The sequence below is a fragment of the Equus przewalskii genome, chromosome 1 (genome assembly GCF_037783145.1).
Source record: "Equus przewalskii isolate Varuska chromosome 1, EquPr2, whole genome shotgun sequence".
Taxonomy (NCBI): Eukaryota; Metazoa; Chordata; class Mammalia; order Perissodactyla; family Equidae; genus Equus; species Equus przewalskii.
The window spans coordinates 172,288,494-172,305,581 of NC_091831.1; the positions used below are offsets into that span (position 1 = coordinate 172,288,494).

The window sequence follows — 17,088 nt, forward strand, 5'->3', positions numbered from 1 at the left end:
ACTCACTTGACACACATCATTTCCCTTGTAAAACACAGTGACTCCAGCCATGGCCTCACCGGAGCTCGAAGGCAGTCAACTGCTCTGAGCACAGCCCAGCTCACTCCTGCTCCCACTAGTTGAATTGAATCGCACGCTTAACAAGAGTCGGATGTGTTTGTTCCAAACTCATTTTATACTGGTTTTCCTTGTTGTAACTACGTCATTCAATGAAATATTATGTAAATTCATAAAATATGAGTACAGAAGGAAAGTTGTTCTCTATGAAAAATAATGTAGGAAGACACAAATGTGAGTTGCTGAAAAACTGCTGTTATGTCGTGAATGGATGCAAAAGCTATAAATGGGAAGAAATCACAAATCTAAACAGATTCTACTCTGAGACAGATTTGCAGGATCTAAGTTCTTGCCCCATTTTAAAGAAATTAAAACTAGAAATTAAAAAAATATACATCTATATATGTATGTATAAAATGGGTGTGGTTTATGCCAGAAAGATGACTTGGAACTTCAATTATTGGACACATACCTAAAGAAAAGTCCTTAGCCCTACATCAAAAGATTGGCAAAATAATATACACTTATATGACTTTTTTATTGAGGCAAATTCACATAATATGTAATTAACCATTTTAAAGTGTACAATTCAGTGGCATTTAGTGCATCCACAATGCTGTGTGACCACCACCTCTCTGTAGTTTCAAAACTTTCTCATCACCCCAGAAGAATACCCCGTACCCTTTAAGTAATCACTCCTCAGGCCCCGCCCATCCCCTGGCAAACCCTGATCTGCATAAATTGAAATAGAACATTTACAGCACACAGATAACATGTTTTATGATTCTCTACTTTGCTGATTTGTTTGATTAATCCGTTAAATATTGGTCCAGCTCAACTGGATAAGTGTGCCATCCTCACAGCTCTGGATTATTCTTGCCTGGCCTCCACCAGGCTTTGCAGGCGGGGGCCGCGTTCCAGCTGTTCGTCCTCGGGTCTGCAGCACCTTCCACAACGTCTGGCACACAGTGTGCTCCATATCTGTGGGACTAATTCACATTACCAAGAAGTTAATTAATTTGTCCAAGGAAACATAGCTAGTAAATGGTGAGTCATAATTCAAGCCTACGTTTCTCTCAAGACACACTAAGCAGAAACTGGGGCCTGTTTGGGAGGCGAATTTGACAGCACTCACCCTGCAGTTGATGCTGAGAAGGGCTTACTATGTGCCCAGCACAGTTCTAAGCCCTTTCCAAGTACTACATCATTTAATCCTCCTAACAACCCTACGAGGTGAAATAGTACAATTAGCCCAGAAATTCTGGGGTGGGAGGTGGAGATGCCTAAATCCTGTCCAAGTATGACAGGAATGAGAGGAAGGCTTTGAGTCCAGGAGGAGCGTAGTCAAACCCAGGGAAGGACCATCATCCTATCACTTTAATGACAACTTTCAGGACTGACTTTGGGGAGGAAGACTTGGGTGAGAAGTCTGAAATGGAGCCTGCTCTAGAGTTTGTCCTACACACAGAGACACATCTCGGGTTGGGTCTCACACATGTTTGGTTGTAGTTCTTGTGGAAATGCCATTTCTATGCTCTTTTGCTCCGCTGGGTACCACTGCATCCTGCAGGTACCACTATATCAACTGTGAACTAGAATCTGCAGTCTCCCTGCTAGTCCGGCTGCACCTCAGGCTCCACCGTGCCTGTGCCGATCTGGGAACCACTGCCTTCTGCACGGGCTCCAGGCCACCCATCCTGCTCCTGGGCAGGTTACGCTGGATGCTGCCACCAAAACCCCAGAGCAAAGACGGCCACACTGCTCAGTGGTCTGGGACACAGTGGACGGGAATGTCTCCTTCCAATTACTCCCTGCATCAGATGTTACCAAAGCAACATTGGCCTGCTCTTTGAAGTCTTAAGGGGCTTGGGTGAAGATGGATCTCCTGGGTGTGGATGGGTCTTCTGGTTTTTTGTTTTTTTGTTTTTTTTTTAAAGATTTTATTTTTTCCTTTTTCTCCCCAAAGCCCCCTGGTACATAGCTGTGTATTCTTCGTTGTGGGTTCTTCTAGTTGTGGCATGTGGGACGCTGCCTCAGCGTGGTCTGATGAGCAGTGCCATGTCCGCGCCCAGGATTCGAACCAACCAAACACTGGGCCGCCTGCAGCGGAGCGCGCGAACTTAACCACTCAGCCATGGGGCCAGCCCCGGGTCTTCTGGTTTTTATTCACAGTCTTCTCTCTCTTCCAGGACTCAGGACTGAGTCCCTGGAAATCTGGGCCTGGGGCAAATGTGACTGACCCTGACGTTCTTGGAGTAACCACTCTGCTCCAACAACTAAGGTTTGTAACTGTGGGCTGGTCCCACCGGCCTCCCCTCCCCTCAGTCCCTCAGGCAGGGTCACATGATTCTGAATTCTAAAGGTGGTTGGCACTGTGAGCCTAGAGCTGGAACTCCGTCTCCCTCGCCCTCACGAGCAAGTGTGGAAATCAGAAGTGAAAGAAAAGCAATCTGAGGCCTTTAAGAGATGGCTCTCAGGGGCCGGCTCCGTGGCCGAGTGGTTAAGTTTGCGCTCCGCTGCGGCGGCCCAGGGTTCGGATCCTGGGCACAGACATGGCGCCGCTTGTCAGGCCACGTAGAGGCGGTGTCCCACATCCCACAACTAGAAGGACATGCAACTAAGATATACAACTGTGTACAGGGGGGGTTTGGGGAGATAAAGCAGGAAAAAAAAAAAAAGATTGACAACAGTTGTTAGCCCAGGTGCCAAGCCTTAAAAAAAAAAAAAAGAAAAAAACAAGGAAGATTGGCAACAGTTGTTAACCCAGGTGCCAATCTTTGAGAAAAAAAAGAGACGGTGCTCAGAATTCGGTGAACCCTTGATGACAAAGACTTTTAGCACTAAGTTATATTCTGAATTTCTCTGGGAAGGTTTTGTATTTTGTTCAGAACTTTAGGGAGTTCTGTGAAGGGAAATAAAGAAGGTATGAGAAGTGCAATTTTATAACCTAGTGGTTTAATTTCTATCCTGTCCTATCACTACAGGAGTTATATTAGTGGAATTCTCCTCACAGGCCAGTTTAACACCTGGGTTGGGATGCATCTGTTGAGGAAGACCTCGATGCAGAACACCGTAATGGGCCCCTGGCGGGGGGGGGGGGGGGGGGGGGCGGTTAGGACAGAGTGGGGTGAACTCGGATCCCTCAGAGCACTCCCGGCATGCATGGGGACACAGAGCGACCCAGTCGATACCCTGTGAGCATTCCAAAGTTCTGAAGGTAGTGTTAGGGGTGACAGTTATGTTCTCCTTTTTGCTTATCCACACTCTCTAGTTTTCTATGACATATACATATATTGGTTGTATAGTAAAAAATGAACCAAAATTAAACAAGGATAAATACTCTTCAATCAGAGTTGGCACCCAGTGCCCTGAGGCTCAGTCCTCCCGCAGCCTTCACCTTTCTCCTTGAGGACTGGATGGAAGTGCTGACAGGGGACCCAAGGACCTCTGGTCCTATCTCTTCGTTTGCTCCCTCTGCTTTATCACTGAGCAAATGGATACACTCGACACCTCATGGAAGCCTTGCTGTGAATTGAAAACTCCAAATTGTTACGTTACATAATAATAACAATAGTAATAATAATAATAACGTATCTGAGGCTTTTACAAAATAAATAGGCTGGTTGTTGAATGAGTATTAACCCAAAATAAAAGAAAAAGGCTTTAAACGAAATGTTTCTCACTCTGCCTCTCTGTTATCCATTTTTCAATATGATCCTAAACAAATAAAATATTCTACTCTAAACATTTCATTTTTAGTCACAAAACCTTTTAGTAAGATTTTTCTAAAAGTATACAGAATTAGATCAGTTTTCGGCATTTTTTTCTTTTCCCAACCGATTTAAGAACCATACTCTTATGGACATAATTCTTGTGAACCAAGTAGGCAGTAAAAATTTTAGGGTCTGAATTAAAATCTCTCTTCAATAACTGCCTTCCTATAATGTCTCTTTACATCTTGGCTCTCGTCTTCATCATCATCATCGTCACCACTGCAAACATCTAGATCAGACACGAAGTTCACAAGTCATCTCTACACACAGCATCTCTCCCATAGTTGCCCTACTATTCCCATTTTATTGAGGAGGAAACTGAGGTTCATGGAGGCTGAATGACTTGCCTATGATCTCGTAGCTGGTTCAAGGCCTCATTCCCGTATCTGCCAGCTCTACATTTTTTATTCTTTATTCTACCATACTGCTCTTCCATTTCCTTTGTTACTGGCTTTTAGTAGTGGTGACATTTGGCCTGACTTAGAAAATTTTAAATTAAACCTTTGAGCAGCTACTTTTACCACAACCCCAAGAGACTACCCCAGGGGTACAAGCCTAGTCTGAAAGGAGGAGCCCTCCCATCTCATTCTGTGTCTGTCCGCCCTTTACAGTCTAAGCACCAAAGCTTAAGGACATGCCTTCGAAAAATCAAAACTGGGAGGGTGGAGGGAAGAAAATAAATTTTAGAATTTTCTCTATATTACAATTGGTGGCGAGGCAGCTAATGTCTCTCTCCAATCACTATTGTTTAAAAAGTTCTTTGAAAATATGCAGTGAACAAAATGCTCTGTTAGGATGAAGCCTAAGTAACAGCAGGTGAGGCTGTATCCAAAAAGAGATCCGGACTATTGAGCTAGATTGAAATTCTGGATCTGGGGTTTCAAACCTGCGCGGCATCTTGCCTCAGAGTAAGCACATAAGACCAGGGGCATAAGTTGGCATAAGTATGTCACATGCAACATTTGGGACATATTTATACTAAAAATCATTCTTTGTGAAATTAAATTTAACTGGGCATCCTGTATTTATCTGGTCACCCTACTTTAGGGGCTAATCCACAGGACAGCCTTGGCCCAGGCGCAGAGAGAATGCTTGTTTGGGGACATTCCTGATAAACCAAGAGCTAGGGCTGAGCTGATACAAGCACGTCTGAAATAAGTCCTAGGTTGTGCACGTACATCTTTCTCCTGTGTTTCATCATCCGCTTGGGCCTTTTGTCTTTGATTGAAAGTCTCTGTAAACTGTGCCTGAGCACCACGGCGTTAATCATAGGCCTCCTGAAGTATTTTCATATTGTGTGTAATAAATGCCCATAGACTTAGGAGTTAAAGTAAGAACTACTCACCACAATATTTAGTTAAAATTACAAAGGGAGTGCAAATTAAGCCATCGTTTTGTTAAGGTGTATATTATAAGTCTTATTTGATTTCCCCATGTTCTTACATGGATGTTTGTATAACTGTTGTGTCAAGACCTTCACTGATAAAGTATTTCAATTAGCTGCTAAAAGAAACACATTTAAGGAGTTACAACTGATGTACATTTGGGCTAAATACCTATAATCAGAGTTGTTTCTCACCTGCGTCCCTCTTACTGATGTTATGTAACAAGTGGCCCTGATTGCCAGCAACAGCTCGTCTAACATGTTCCCATTTGTATGGGAATCGCATAAAAATCATGACTCACTAGAACTTCCAAAAAGAAAGTGATAGTAGGTTTAGGCTAGATAAGCTGTATGGTTACTTTATCACTTCTGGAGCTCTAGTTTCTAAATCACCAGGATTTTTCAGATCCTTCTCCATAGGACTGATTTGAGACCCCCTGAGAGACTAAATGATAAGGGGGGATTGGGGGGGGGACTTAGAGAAACTGGTGAGAGGAAGGTAGTGAGCAGCTGCCTTCACGCTCACCCACCTCTGTGTTTCCAGCCACTTGCCACTCCCCAGGGAACCAGGGCCAACAACTTGGGTGAGCTCTTACATGCAAGACCGGCTGAAGAGAGCTGAAAGGCAGGGCTGGTAGCAGTAACAAGAGTGAAGAGATTCGGTGCAGAAAGGTACAGACAAGTGCAATCCCCCCCACCCCCCAGCAACCTTTTCTGTCCCTGTGAGGTTTGTGTGATGATTACGTCCCATTCAACAATCTTCCAACATGGTCTTTTATAATCATGAAATCATCATCAATATTTTTTCTCATGAGCCATTTATTCTCTACCTCCTTCTTTCATAACCTCGTAATCTCAGTTCACAGAAGTGACCAGAGAATTCTCAAGATCTAATTCTATCCCACTGCTTTCCCCAAAATCACCTTAATGTGGTGTTCTGGGAAATTCATGGAACACATCCTTGTCAGAGATAAGTAGCATCTCTGTGTCAAGGCAGCTTATTTCTCTTATGTATAACTCAGCATAAGATCTCTATTTAACGGTTAAAGAAGAAAAATTTTCCCATTGCTCAATTTCATGACTTAATCGGGTCAACCCAAGATATGGGCAAATCATGCTTTTCCTACAAAGCCATCACAAGAAACCTGGGGCGGCCCCTCTGAACAGCCTTGCCTGTGGGAAGTTTAAAGAATGAAATTGACTCGTGACATCATTCCTTGTCTTCCATATGTCCTGTGTATGAGAAATTCCACCTCTGAGAACTTGGTAGAGAACAGGAGTCCTCCCAGCTCTGCTCAAAATCATTTCCACGAGATAGTGGGTCTAAGAAAGTGCTCAGAAAAATCCAGTGCTTCCGGATTTTTAAGAAGGCTTCTTTCTCCTGTTTTGAATCTCCTTCTCCAGGCCTATGTAATGTTCTTTATCCCAAATAAATGTAGCCAAGCACCTCCAAATACCCCAGAGAATGCAGAGCCTTGAGGGGGAGAATTTTATTTTATAATGTAAATTTATTTAATATAACTTTTTGAATAGATAAAACGTTCACATGTTTCAGGAATTAAAATGACATAAAGAGGTATACACTGAAAAGCTGTTTCACCCCCTTTTCCCATCCACCCCGATAATCCCTGATGCCTCCTATCAGTTAGCACTCGAGTTGGTTTTCCGTGGGGTCTTCCAATGTTTTTATGAGTACACAAGCAAACGTTAATTCCTCTCCTTATTTTCCTACATTTCTTATACAAAAGGCAACATATGCTATACGTGTTCTGTAGCTTGCATTTTTCATATAAAGTACATCCTGGAGATCACTTCATATCAGTACGCAGCATTTATTGAACTATATAGAGTGTCCTTGTCGACAGACGCTCAGGATGTTCCTTAACCCTCACCATCGCAAACAACGCCGCAGTGACAACTGGTCTGCATGTCCTTTTGTACATGCACAGGTATAGCTGTGGGTATATCTGTATGTTCAGTTAGGATACATTCCCAGAAGAGGAACTTCACAGAATTTTGATTAAACACTTCTGTTTTAACACTTTTCAAAGAGTGGCTTGTATTGTAGTTAGTGCTGTCTGTCTCCTCGCTATTTTATGGGCTTCTGGAAGGCATGAACTGTGTTTCATTCATCTTTGCATCCACAGCCTCTACCACAATATCGAGCATGTTAATACTGAATACAAACTAATGTTCTTAGTGTAACTATAACCTTGAGAACATTAAAATAACTCCTCAACTTAGAAGGCTACACTAGGGTGTAGACTAAGAGGCACTTCCAAGTTTCTATTTGAGGATGAAGGTTGTTGTTAAGTCCAGCCGATTCTGACTCCTAGTGATGCTGTGCATAGCAGAGTGGATCCCTGCCCAGTCTTTTTGCACCATCCTCTAGCCTTCCAGTTCTCTATCAGACAACGTTCTGCTGCTATTCGTAGGGTTTTCATGGCCAATTTTTTCAGAAGTGGGTGGCCAGGTCCTTCCTCCTGGTCTGATTTAGTCTGGAAGCTCTGTTGCAACCTGCCCACCATGAGTGACCCTGCTGGTATGTGAAATACCGGTGGCACAGCTTTCAGCATCACAGCAACATGCAGCCACCACAGTATGACAACTGACAGACAGGTGGTGTGGTTCCCTGATGGAGAAACAAACCTGGGCTGTGATGGTGAGAATGCTGACTATTAATCACTAGACCACCAGGGCTGAGTAAGGAAGAAGATGGGACTAAAACATGCCAAGCCAGGTGAAAATATTGAATAACGAAGGAGCGGAAGTTTCAAAGATGAGGAGGATTCTTCAAATCCAGGACCACATCATGTAAATTTCCTGGGTTAATTGCACACAGAGAAGCTGAACGGTAAAAATGGAGAGGAAGCCTGGAGGACTCTTGCCTGATGAAGCTCAGCCACTGAGTCACCGAGAATAGCACTTCCTTAGAAGCACAGCCCAAGACAGGGAGTAAAAGTAATGCACACCTGCATTAGAATCTAAGCAGAGAGGGAGACTGCGTAAATGTGTGTGTGTGTCTCACATGATTCTAATTCACCTTCATCTTCATTTTCATGATAGGCTGTGTGGATGGCTCCCGATTCTGCTCGGCAGCCCCCACCCTGCATTTGTCAGGAAGGCTGCTAGCAAGCTTTGACGAAAACTCAGACCTGGTCCTAAACTGATGGCAGCTGTACTTCCCAGCTCTTTCCCTCACTATCCCAGGGCTGTCTCCTCCCCAGCCATTGCTGCCACCCTAGCACACAAGCCACAGGAGGATTCTCTCTCTTCACTAAGTCATCACTGACCATCCCAGCTGCCCCCGAACTATGTTTAACCAAGTGTGAAGAGATGGAGTGGCAGGCAAATGTGCCACACACAGAACTCGTATCAGCCTGTGTCAGAAATCCCTGCTTCTCAAAGAGTTAGTGAAAGGTAAGTAGGTACAATCTCTTTGGTTGTATCCATAATGTGGCAATATCATCTGAAAATTGTAAATGTTTTTATACAGCAGTTTCACTTCAAATAATGAATTCTACAATACACTTATAAAAGTACACGAAAATACGCATGTCTTCTGAAGTATTATTTGAAACAGCAAAAAGTCTAAAAATCCCAAAATACTCATCAGTGTGGGATGATATATTCATAATAGCATGTTATTTGATACCCTGCACAGCTGCTGTAAGAATGAGGTGGATCCATGTGTTGGGCATGGATCGACAGCCAAAACACATTGCTAAGTGAATAAAAGCAAGTTCAGAACGGTAAATCTATCGTATGATTTTAATTGAGTTTTTAAAAGAAGATATGCTTTCATGTGAATTAAAAATGTTAAAATATATGGGAAACTATTATTAACGATTACCACTGGGGAATAGGATTAAGGAGGCAAGAGGAAAAGAACGTTTTTTTTACCTTATATCCTATCTGTTTTGCCTTTATAATTAAAACGTGCACTCATAGCCAATCTATTATTTGTTAGGTTCCTAAGGTGTGCAATTTATGTAGGGTTTAGTGATCATTTTTGACTCAGAATAACCATCGCTTTAAAAATCCTCCAAAAAAGTTCCTCAAGGCTGAGTGAAGAGCTATGGTTGTCCTTCCTGGAGGTTCAGAGAACCAACCGCAGCTTTATGGACATAGGCTCAAAATCCAACTCATGCAGAAAGCTTAGTAAAACTTCCTGTGGTTACAAAAATCACTGTGTTGAGCCCTAAGACTTTTGCTGAGGTTGGCAATAATTTTAATATCACTCTTGCCCACCCACAAAATACCACCCGACACTTACCTGCACACATCTTTTAGGAGATGCGTTTTAGTTTCTATATTGTGTTTGCAGCAAGATTTCCCATGAACTAGACTTTAAAATTATGAAAGATTTTCTACCATATTTTACAAGATCAGGGAGAAGTTAAAAAGAGAAGGTGCTCCTGTATCATACAGGAGTCCTCTTGCTAAAGAAGAGACTGCTCATGGCAGACTTGCACAAAATGGTAGATTCTGATATTAGGTTTTCAAATCCTGATAATTGGAGCCATTCAATCAGTCTCTGTGCCTGATCCTGAAGAAAGAGAACCTGAGACAAGAAGCAAGAAGATGAGAAAATCTCAAGGCAAGAAAAAAATTGTGGTCGATACAATTGGCAGTAGACTCAAACAGGCGCTCTGGAGGCAAGGCTTTAATTAAGAAGCTGGAACGTAGCAAAATTTCATTTGGAACTTAATTTCCAAGTCACCTACCTTTTCCAAGAATTCCTGTTGCTAAGATGATGTTGTCCTTGGTTACTAATTTAACAAAGTTTTCCAGTGTCAAAAAGTTTGAACACTTTGCCTTTCTCTCAGCAACGCAGAAAAAATAAAATTGTGGGGTGTACAACATTAATTAAATGCCTTGTACGATTCCTCTTCTCTCTGGAATAGTACTTCATATTTACAAATGTAGAGAAACCTACATTTTCTTGGTAGTGAGACAGCAGGTCTATACTAGAAGCTAACAGACAGATAGACCAAGCAAACAGATCGTTCATCTTGCTGTGATTATAACCAGGTCTCGTTTGTGGAAGTAATCCATGCCTGAAATTCATAAGCAATCTTAGGAGATCTTCAGAACCAAAACATACACTTGAGGTTAGCCCCCAAACCTTTGAGAACTTCCATTTTGTGACTAAATGCTAACGCACAATAACATTGAAACAAGGAAAAGAGGAGTTAAAAGATCAGCAAAAGAGGAGGAAACAGAAATTAAGGAAAAAATAACGAGAGCAGTAACACAGCAATAATTATACCTGTGCTTGCCTAATTCATGTATTACCAAGCAATTCATCTTCAATTATAAAGCGAATGTAGCTTTCTAAGAAAAGTTTGCTTCCACAAAGTCAACAGGTTCCAAGCATGTTTGGCAATTTAATTTCAAATATATGTGTTGGTGCATTTGGAGGATTTAAGGCATTAGCCTCCAATATTTAGATCCAGGTATCCAGAAATAAATTATCTTGTCAATTAACAGGAGTTCCAAACGCACATCAGTCCCTATTATTGGGATGGTAAGGCTGAAAGTATATTTTTGAACTCAATTCTCCAGAAAACTTACACATAAATACCCATCCAAAGTCCACAGGCTTGGGATATCTCTTCAAATTCATTTTGGAATAGAATATTTTCTTCTTTGAACCACTAATCAACTTTATTATGTGCAGTTTCTACAATACAAGTCTATTTGCCCCAATGTCTTAGCATCATAGTACCCTCTCATCAGGATATTGGTTAGATTCCCCAGTGTGAATCACTTATCCAGTTGCTTGCCTGATTATTCACGTGTTTTTGAGATTTGTGAAACGTGGCAGATAAACAGTTTTATGCTGTGTGCAGCTTGGAGGGCAGCCAATGTCTGTCTGCCTATACAGTATATTTACTCTCCTTCCTCAAATCTCTCTCCCATACAGAGCAGCAGTATTCTAAGAATAAAATCAGTGTAGAATGCAATCCAGTAATGTCATTGCAGAAAACAGCAGGTGCCCATCCACTCATTTGTGGTGATTCTTGCAGTGAAGAAAGTGAATCAATGATTCACCCAATGGACAAAGAAACGTCACAACGCATATTTGGAAAAGTCAAATGTGGGAAAGGAACGCAGGGAAGGATTCTCATCAAAACGTGTGCTCTGATTTTAGAAAGGAAAACCTCCCACCAGAAAATCAGGAATTTTGTTGTAAGCGATGGCATGTTCCCTCTCTCCCTGCTCCTTCTGTTTTATTGCTTTTGTGTTGTACTTCTAAAATAAATATCAATAAATCATTGCAGTTAGATACTCCAATATAGACAGAAATGTACTTGACTCCCTACAGTCATTACAATTGGAGGGGACTCTGATTAGGATGCTTTACTTAATTAAGTGATATCGTCTAAAGAGAGTTCTTCCCTCCATTTTCTGTTTAACAGTCTTATAAAACACCAACAGAGGAAATTCATTCTGTTGTTTGCTTTCCTTATTGTAAATGGTTTCTTCTCATTCACAGTTTACAGAAGACGTGGTGTTAATGGAATGGCTAATAAGCCGAAGGCTGTGGTTCAGCTACACGCAGAGCCTGTTCAGATCAGCCCAAGCTACACTAGGCTTGAGCATATTTCCTCCCTCTGGCCCAGAAATGTACTTTTAAATTTAATTTTACAACATTTGTAACCTGAAATTAAGATGACTCGAAAGAAAATTTTTTTCTGAGAAATCCTTCTTAATCTGGTTTACGTACAGCTCAGCAGAGACCTTAAAAATCTGTTTCTTTGAAAAAATAGAAAAAATGGGCAAAGCATAAGCAATCCGTATGCATAAAATGCTATTTGTGAGGCACTTTAATTTTACTGAAAGAAGTCATTAAATTTGGATTGCCAATACAAATATGATTATATATGTTTTCTAAATAAAATGTTATTATGTTGCAACTGAACTCATCCATTTATTGTTTGTTTACCCAATGCTCAAACGCATGTTTTATTCATAGATGTCTGGGAGAAAAAAATTTTGCTTGATAATCACACCAAGCATATTTAACAAAAGAGGTTCTCCTTTTATTAGTGAACAAGTTTAAGCAGAATGATTTCATTTTTTTTCCATTTGTTTAATTCAGACTAGAAAACTCCTCAGTATACAGCTTTTGTTTCTCCCCCTGCTGCCTTACGCCTTTAATGTATGCATACCTATCCACTGATGGGAAAATATCGTTTCCTACAACTCCTCCTCCTTTTTCCTTCTTGACTATCCTCTCAGCTGATTTCTGGTTTGGGTTAGTTTTCACTCGTTGGTTCTGTCAAATCCTGTACAAGACAGACAAATTGAAGCCAAGTAAATAGTTCACTATCCTGTTGAAGATTTTGAACTCTCTTTCATTAGAATGAATTTGAATTCTAAATATATTTACTCATCCCTTTAAAAGTAAACAATATACTTATATTTTTAAAGAAATTAAAAATTGATAGAAAGTAGTGAAGAAAGGAAAGATTTATTAATATCTATGAAATTGTTTTCATTACCAAATAAAACATTTTAACAAAATGTTTGCAACTTTAGCAGAATAACAATGACCTAGCATCAAATTTAGCAACTTAATTTCCATCTATTTAAAAGCAACATAAATGTGAACACTTTTTAAAATGAACTCAACCAGTTTACAACACATTTTTTTGCCTTAACACAATATGCAGCTAAAAGCATTTAATGATCTGAAAATTTTAAATATATACGTCTCAAAATACAAAAATGAATATTAATGAATCACATACAAGAGGCTTTTAATTAATTGCTAAACTATTAAAAGAACACTTTATAACATTGCTAGAAACCTGAATTGTTTTAATTCCTGACCTGTATAGCTTGATTATTTTTCAAGCAAAATAATAATAGTAATAAGAATAATCCATAGCTGCATAATGAGTTAATTAAGGTATGACTCTAAGTTTTTTAACTGCATAGCACTAGTCCTGCATAAAAATGCTACCTGGAAACGTTGTGAAGTTACATAAGTTTTTTTTAACTCCCAAGTTAAATCAGCTCGATCTATAGGAAACCATAGAAAAACAGTAAAACAATGTACCCCCTGGACATGTTACCAAAGTGAATTCCAGAAGTTGCTCATAATTGCTTTCATTTGTTTTAAAGATGTTCTTTACTAAAAACTATCCTTATATTAGTTCCAAAGTTCATTAAATATTAGCTATTTTCTAACTTTGTAATCTAGATAATTTTTACAACCAAAAGCTTAGTTAGCTTACTTTCTATTAAACAAACTTCTTTATAGATTTTCTTTAAGCTCTCCATTTTAAAAGGTGCCTTTGTCCTGAAACTAAATATATGACATTCCTGCTCCCTAAGAAAATTTTTAAAGAACTGAATAACAGCAAGTAAATTCTGTTAGAAATTTAACTCCATTATCCTGTATTTGTGTACTTCTTTAAAAATAATTTTTAAAAATGAAGAAAGTGGCTTTTTTGTTAAGACTTTCAGATGAATGAGAATTGCATCTAATGAAGTACCACTGAGCTTAGAGTAGCTGCTGAATCATTATCTGGCAGAAGAATGTGAGTCCTATTTCGCCTGAATCAATTATTTTTATCAAATGACTTTTCTATCGAAATTGTTTGCTTTAGGAAACAATGATGTCAGAGAGACGCAGTTACTTTAATATGCATCTTAGAGCATTATTATTCCAATTCCTATAAACTAAACTAAATGCAGCAAAGCCAATTTCAGGCTGTTATTTATTAAAACCACTTTTTATTAGAGCAGGAAACATTCGTAGCTAATGCTCCAATATTGACATGCAAATATATCAGATTTTAAAATTTAAACACAAATATTACTATACATTTAATAGGCTCTTTAATCAGAGAAAATATTTACATCTTAACACAGGCTTTGTCTGTATTTGTAAGATGAGTATTTATCATCAAAGCTGCTGTTTGTTTCTGTAAAGCAGCAGAACGAGTAAATTTCCTAAAGAAGAGTAAATTTCCTAAAATCTAGCTAAGAGACTGACTCCTGCAATCAAGTTACCAAATCTGTGCAAAGAAGGGCACAAAAAAAAAAGTTTAGTGCTAGAGAGAAGATAGTTCTTGGAAACGATTATTTTTTTCTTTCTACAGAAATATATAATGAATGCTCAAGAAAGAAAATATTTGACAAAAGCTTTTTAGGGAGTGGAAAGAGAAAAAAAACATCTTGTGTGATGTAAAAGGAGGAGACATACAAACCAAACCAAACAAACGAAAACAGTCAGAAGGGACTGTAACTGTTTTCTGCTAAAGCTTGTTTCCTTTTAGCAAGAGACGGCTGCAGCCTGAGGGTAAATTACTGCCGACAGCAAGGTGTACCTCATAAATACAGGAGGATGCACCCTCGACTCGTTTGGAAGACTATTTTCTTATTAATAGCACCAATTTCACAGCTATTTTTGCCTCTAAAAAGGGCACCTGTGAGACATTCACAAATCATATTTTATCAGGGAGAAAAACAACTATTGTCAGGATGTATATATTTCTGATTCGAGTTACCTATTTTTAATAAGCCATCTTACGAGTGTGTTTTGAAGCACTTCAGTGGTCCAGAGGGAGCACTACCTTTAATGTGAGAGGACAACACAACAAAGAAGCCATCACACACATCACAAAAAAACCCAAAAACAAAAAAAGAAGGAGGCAGGGGGAAAGAAGAGGAAAATGACTGTTGTTTATAATGAACAGACTGTGAACTTCATGAAAATATGACAAAAGCATTATTTTTGCCCTCATAGAGCAATTCCTGATGTAGAAGAAATGAAACTGAAGTAACACTTTTGAGTAGAACGAAATATTGAATGAATCGGAGAAACACAGTAGTGTTAAGCATGGCATATTTTTTAAGACGTATGATATAGATGTTAATTAGTTAATTTAGCTCAGTATTCTGTTAATATGCAAATAGCTATAATGTAATACTTCATTATTTGTAATATACTAATTAATCATTCATAATATCATGGCTCAATAGTCCAGAAAAAGCCCAGTTACCTCTCACAAGTACAATAACCGTACATAAATCCTATAACAACTCAAATTCATGCTCTAAATTTTATTTTCAAAAATTGTGAGTTTTTTCCTCATGTTCAAACACATGTAAAATTAAAACAAAAAAGTGTAACTAAGATTATCCACCTAAAACATAAATAGAACAACATTTGGGGATTTTCAAGATCTTATTTTTGTAACAATGACCTAAAAATAATTATTGAAAAGAGCAATTGAAATACATCATATATTTTAATGACTCAAATATTTATTTCTCATCCCCTTGGCATCCAGACTGTGGGAAATTTGTATTATGAAGATCAGATGGCACACTGATGTGAGAAATGTTGCAAAGCATCCTGTTGATTGGTTCTAATTAACTGCAATGCTCTTGTGTTCTCAGTTTTAGCCGGCACCCACTACACAATGCCTTTTATTTTGCTTTGAATGGACTTTTACTTAAAAACAGCTGATCTCAATATCCACAGCATTTTGGCTTTTTTAATCTCTTCAAAATTCCCTGCAATATTTTCTTTCCAATTTTGAAAGATAAATTTGAAAATATTTCTAAAGCATAAAGTATAATCAGTTAAATTAACGGCGCTCGTGTGCTCTTTCACATGGATTTTGCGTGTTCTATAGTACGTGATTACATTCTCAAACCACATTTCAATTCCTCTTTAAAAGTTACACATCTTAGCGATGGGTTAAGCAGAAAATTCTGAAAAGCAATTTAGAGCATGCTGCTAATTTTTTATTTTTGTAATCAGGCTGCTAAATAGAACAGAGCGAAAACATGGGACCGTGAGCAAGGGATGGGAAGGATTCCGGAATTAAAAGTATTAAATAAAATTCTTTGCACTCACCTTTCTCTGATGATTTAAGCTCAAGCAGCCCTGGTGAGAGAAGCCATGAATTTTCATCAACTTCACACATGTCATACATTTAAAAACATTTTGATTTGCCCTGGGACCCCTGCATGTCTCTGAAGCACAGTAACAGTGCTGTGCTGTTTTGTAGGTACAAACCCGTGGACTCCCAGAGCTCTAGAAGATATATTACCAATGTAAACAGGCCCTTAAGTGGAAAAAAAAAAAAGAACATTAAATAACAGAAAGTTTCCAGGGAAATTCGGAATTTAAAATCAGGAGAGTTTTATTAGCAGCAGTACACTTTCCGTAATTTTCAGGGCCACAATTTTATCCACACACTTGCTTTCTGAGAACGTACAATTTTCTGACCTGAGAAACCACCATTTTGGACAGGAAAACTCATAACCTAAAAATTAGAGCTAAATTATTAATTTAGCCTAGTAGACATTGAAAGTGATTAAATAGTCATCTTTTTGTTCATATGGGGACAAAATGCAACTCTTGAGCAAAAAGGCCACAGTTTCAAAGCAGCTGCCAACATCCTGCTGTTTCCAGGAGGAAGGCTAAATGTGTTGTGTCATGCAATAAAAACAGAATTTTGCCCTAAATAACATATCCTGAGATTATCTTCTAAATATTTCTATCCCTCTTAAAATGGTGAAAAATCATTAAAATGAGGTAAGAAATAAACATTGGGAGAGATTAACAAGTGCAAAGTCACAAATCTTAGAACAATATAAATAAAGTGGCATTACAAATAGTTTACACTGTGCCCCTCACTTTACACCTGAAGAAACTGAAGCCTAAAGAGGTAAAGTGACTTCTCCAAGGTCTTAGAAAGACTAAGACTTTAAGCTCAACTAGAGGAAAGTCTCTTGACTCCTGGTAGCACTCCTTCTACACTACATGGTCTTTCGATACAGAAACAGAAATGTTAGCTCAGGTGGATGTCAATCATACAGTTAAGTAAAACAATAAGCAAC

General features: G+C 39.1%; 1 long non-coding RNA gene across 1 annotated transcript in view; it reads right to left on the minus strand.

Moving 5' to 3' along the window:
• Positions 1–916: 916 nt before the first annotated feature.
• LOC139078097 (uncharacterized) overlaps positions 917–17,088 on the minus strand; it is a 30,527-nt gene continuing 14,355 nt past the window's right edge. The window contains exons 2-4 of the long non-coding RNA XR_011530853.1: positions 16,100–16,129; positions 12,393–12,509; positions 917–1,046 (exon numbers count right to left, since the gene is read on the minus strand). This is a non-coding gene — a long non-coding RNA (uncharacterized lncRNA). The remainder of the gene's footprint in view (positions 1,047–12,392; positions 12,510–16,099; positions 16,130–17,088) is intronic.